Raw genomic sequence first — 5,456 nt, 5'->3', positions numbered from 1 at the left:
CACCATACCCACTTCCCCTGGTCCCAGCCGCCCTCGAGGAACTCCGTGGAGCTTGCGTCTTCTCCAAACTGGACCTGCGGAGCGCGTACAACCTCGTTCGAATCAGGGAGGGCGACGAGTGGAAGACGGCGTTCATTACCCCCGCAGGCCACTATGAATATCGGGTCATGCCGTATGGCCTGTCAAACTCCCCGTCCGTCTTCCAAAGCTTCATGAACGATGTGTTCCGGGAGTTCCTCAATAAGTTTGTGATTGTTTACATTGATGATATTCTCATCTACTCCCGGAACCTGCCCGAACATCGCCACCACGTCACGCAGATCCTTCAGAAGCTCCGTCAACACCAGCTGTATCTGAAATTGGAGATGTGCGAATTCCATCGCTCCTCGGTCCAGTTCCTCTGATATGTCATCAGCAAGGAAGGTATCCAGATGGACCAGGAGAAGGTTAAGGCCATCAGGGAATGGCCGCTTCCACAGTCGGTGGAGTTACAAAGATTCCTGGGATTCGCAAACTTCTATCGACGGTTTGTGAAGAGTTTCAGCATGCTCACGGCCCCTCTTACTTCCTTGCTACGAGGCTGATCAACCAAGTCACCTACCTTCTTCAGCTTCCACCAAGGTACAAAATTCACCCCTCATTCCACATCTCACTCCTCAAACCTTGTTCTTCCTCCTCCTCAAGTTCCACCAAGCCGGAAGCACCCCCTCCTCCTGAGGTTCTGGACCAGCCCTGTACCAGGTGAAGGAAATCTTAAATTTGCGGCGACAGGGCGGCCGGTTGCAATATCGAATCGACTGGGAAGGATACGGACCGGAGGAGAGGTCCTGGGTGGCCCACGACGATATACTGGATCCATTACTGCTGGAAGAATTCCACTGCAACCATCCAAACCGTCCCGCACCCCGAAGTCGCGGTCGCCCTCGTCGCCGCATGAGGGCGTCAGGAGCCGCCCCTAGAGGAGGGGGTAATGTCAGGAAATCATCACAATCACTCACGTCAGCACAGTCACCTCCTCCGACACACACACACCAGATCCCAATCACCCGAATTCTGATCACCTGCACCTGCAATCACCAATCAAGCCCTCTATATCTTCTCACTCCACTCAGTATTCCAGTGTCCGGTCTACCGTTCACTACCCGAACATTACCAGACTCCTTACCTGCATAATTACCTGTTGTTTCCTTACCTCCAGGGGTCTATAACGTCTCCGCGATCCCGATTCTCCTCAGCCCCGGTTCATCTCCAGGATTCCTGCAACAATCAGAACCCAGATTATCAAGAAGCTAAGAAACCAAGAACTTTCATATATCTCTCATACTCACCTGCCTTCGATCTTCACCATTACAGCATTGTCAATAAACCCTTCTGTTAACCTGCACTCCTCTTGTCTCTGGCCTGTTTGTGACACCCACAAATTAATGTAGCCTCCTCATCTACAGGATCCCGTGTAAAAAGATATGCCATTTTTGTCACATTTACAGTGTCTGCATGATGAAAATGAAAGTGGTGCTGTGAGAAAATAATCTTGTTTCCATTTGCATTAAGATTATTTTTCTTACCCCACTGGAAGATAATTTTACTTGTTTACCCCAGGAAACAAGACTAAATATTGTATTTTATTTATTTTTTAATATAGAAAATGCATCTTGATTTAAGAATTTTTAGATATTTGTACTTGAAATAAGGCAAACATCTCAACAATAAAAGCATTTTTGCAGCATGAATTAATGAATGCTGTATTTAAACATCGCTTACGCTTTAAAAAGGGGGAGGAGACCGAAAGAAACTCTGGGTTTCAAACACACACACTCACAGAAGCACACATTCACACACACACACACACACACACACACACACACACACTCTCTCTCACACACACTCTCACACACAGCACTCTCTCTCACCAGCCTTCTGATGACCATCAACTGCCGCTCATCAGCTTATCAATCAGCCCTGCATTAAAGCACGTATAACTCTTCTCTCCTCGTTTGAACTTGAACTTTTACCTGCTATACTCACCGTTGTGGATAGCCTGTAAGCAGTCATTGTCTCCAGCGATGTCCCTTGTTGACTCCACTTTGTTAAACACCTGCAAACCTGTGTGTATCATACCGTCATTACCTGGATACATACCTGTGTTTGCAGTGCTTTCTGCCGTCTTCCCAATGTGTGCACTCCACTTCCCCTGTGAAAGAAAAGGGCATTTATTATTACTCCTTAACCATTTCAATTAATAATCATTGCAATACTTACCTTTTTCTCCAACTGCTCAGTAAACACCTGTCTTGATTCGGTATCCTCTGTTTCAGTCTAGTTTATGTCCTGACAATAATGTGTGAATAAAGGGTGACAGATTTAACATTTTAATGGCTAAACTATTCATTTACCAGTTAATTACAGAAATTACGTTTTTGTAATCTGCCAATAAAACAATAGCATTTAAAGAAATAACAATTGTCCTCTTTTTTACCTCTGTTATCTCAGACAGTGTAACAGGATGAAAAGGCAGGGAGATATTCAGTATTTTTTTGCAAAGAAAAAGCCATGCCAGCCAGTGAGGGAGAGTCAGTCTGATGGTTTACACGCAGTGATTTCAGAGCCTGGCTGCTCAACAGGAGACATCTTGGTTCAGGAAGATGCGAGTGTAGGTCAGAACAGCCCCGTACACCCTCAACCAGGTTAGTAGACCAGCTAGAAAGTGGACAGTGACATGAGTTTGGGTATATTCAGGGCGACACATTTGCTTTAATCAGAGAAGTCCCTATATTGATATACTGGTACTAATTTCAGTATCGTACAGAAAAAGTGCACTCCTGAGTGCTATTCTAAAACTATGAATGCATAAATCCAAATCACACTAAACAAATATCATGATCTGTGGTTAAAAACCATGTATTTTACTAATATGCCTCTGTATTATAGCTGTCTCTAGGGATGAAACAGATGACAGTGACAGTGATGTGGAAGAGATGGATACTCATCACCCACCTTCAGAAGCGGAGTCTGAGGTTCCACTCACATCTGACACTGCTCCAACTGGACCTGATGGTATGTCTTTTTTATTTTACATGTAAAATAGGCAATACTTACAAAGCTCCCTATATCCTTGCACTCTCCTCGCTGTCACAGTTGTCTGGTCTCACAGTTGGCTATGCTTACTTACCTGGTTCCTACCTGTTTCCAAGCTCCCCCGATGACCTGCTCCTCAGCTCCTACACTCCTTTGTTCCCCGTGCTCCGCTGTTCTCCTAGGATTCCCTGGAAAAGGACTCATTACTCCTCACAGATAAGAACCCAGAACCCTTGCCATTCCCCTAATACTCACCTGGATCAGTTGTCTTGCTTACATCTGCCTGCTCGATTCTTCTAACAGTGGTACAAGAGGATGTGGTGCTGGTCCTTCAAGAGTCACTCTCAACTTATCTGTCTGTAAAGCCTATTAAAAAAAACAATCTTCATGTATTTCACAACACTTCAGCTTGTTATTCTTATTTAGTTGACTTCATTTGTTAGGATTTTTTTACCAAAGCAAAGTCTCTGAGAATCTGACACATTGCACTTCTGGAGACTCCAGGAAGGTTGCAGTTCTGGAAAATGATGGCGCTGGAGACTACAGGGTTCCTAATGGTACTTCCAGCTTTCATGGACAATTATGTATCACTTATAAATGATTAAACAAAATTAATAGTAGTTACTGGTAAAAATGTGCTTGGAAAAATATGATCAGAATATAAATTAAAAAATGATGCACACACTGTAATATAAGTAAATAATACTAAAATAACTTTATATAAGATATGCATAGATAAAATAGATAATATTTAACATTAGGTATGGATATATGATATTTTACATTCAATATGTTCAAAGCTTAGTTAGCCTTGTCATATTTAGATTTTGTCAATTCTCCAATGCAAATTTACTGCAACTGCTGGTATGAAAATTTAATAGGATGTGGATAAAACTATAAATAAACAATTTTTTTTATTATTCTATTTAATTTATAAAGTTGTTAATTCCTTAATTGTGTATTTATTATATTAATTATTAATATAACTCTGCATTTGTATAAATAAAGCTGTTCTATTATTTTCAGAAACCTGGACTTTTTGTTTTGCCCTTGTTGTGAGGATTTGTGTAAAGTTTATATAACTTAATGTTGAGTTTTATTATTTTTGTGAGTTGCACTCTATTCATAGATTGGATTCTTTTATTAAAGTTTTTCACTTCTTAAACGTGAACAGTTCATACAAATTGTATTTGACTGTTCTGACTTACAGCAGTGAATAAATGCTATTAATTGATAAGGTATCTCTGTTTATTGCTGATTTTAAAGCTTACTGAACGTTAAATGATTCAGATATCTACAGTTCTACATATAAATACACAACATAAGATTGGCCCCTCTGTATTAGTTGTGGCCCCTCTTGTGCACCCAGTTGAAAAAATCCTAGAATCGCCCCTGCATCCATCATAAAACTACTCCACACAGCTCCGGGGTGTTAATAAAGTCCTTCTGAAGCGAAATGATGCGTTAGTGTAAGAAAAATATTGATTATTAAACATTAAAGGGGTCATATGATGCGATTTCAAGTTTTCCTTTCTCTTTGGAGTGTTACAAGCTGATTGTGCATAGATAAGATCCCTGAAGTTGCAAAGACTAAAGTCTCAAAACCAAAGAGATATTCTTTATCAAAGTTAAGACTCTGCCACGCCTCATGAGAGAGAGCGGTGTGTGTGTGTGCGTGCGCGCGCGCGAGTGAGCGAGAGTTTATATACAGTTAAGCTTTCAAGCGTTAGATTTTAGTTAACATAACACAACGTACCATCCTCGATCGTGTTCTCCAACAACGGCGTGGCCGAGTCCAGGGCACCCTCCCTCCTAATGCTCGTTGGTCTACCTCCGTAGATTGCGTCCATTTGGTCGAACCACTTCCACGATCGTCTGTTTGAACCACTCCGGCTGTTGTGGTCCTTTATGCTTCTGTAGTCGCTCTTCAGTTTTTTTAACTTATCCCTACATTGTTTGTAGGTCCGGTGGTAGCCGTGTGCGGCCAAGAGCTGAGCGACCTCCTGAAAAACTTTTTCATTCCGCGTCGCCCCATCAAGCTCTCGCTGGATCCGCTCCTCAGCTATCAACGAGAGGAACGTCTGTACTTCCTCAACAGACCACAAAAAAGCCATTTTTTGGATGTTACAAAAAAGAGCGTTTGTTCAAAACAGTTGCGTTCGATCCTTTGCTGGCTGTGCTGATTTAAATCTAGCGGTTCTGTTGCGTTTGTGTCGCAAGTTCAGTGACGCAGGTAGTGACTATTCTCTCCGGCCAATCAGTAATCAGCAGAGTTTACACGTCACATTTTGGTAATGGTACGGTTCACTTGGAACCCCAACCGAGGTGGTACTAAAAAAAGTACCAGGTACCAGGTACTGTACCCAGTGGAAAACCCCCCA

This window comes from Sinocyclocheilus anshuiensis, unplaced genomic scaffold, assembly GCF_001515605.1.
Source record: "Sinocyclocheilus anshuiensis isolate Anshui unplaced genomic scaffold, SAMN03320099.WGS_v1.1 scaffold254, whole genome shotgun sequence".
NCBI lineage: Eukaryota > Metazoa > Chordata > Actinopteri > Cypriniformes > Cyprinidae > Sinocyclocheilus > Sinocyclocheilus anshuiensis.
Note: the sequence above shows the minus strand (reverse complement) of the source record.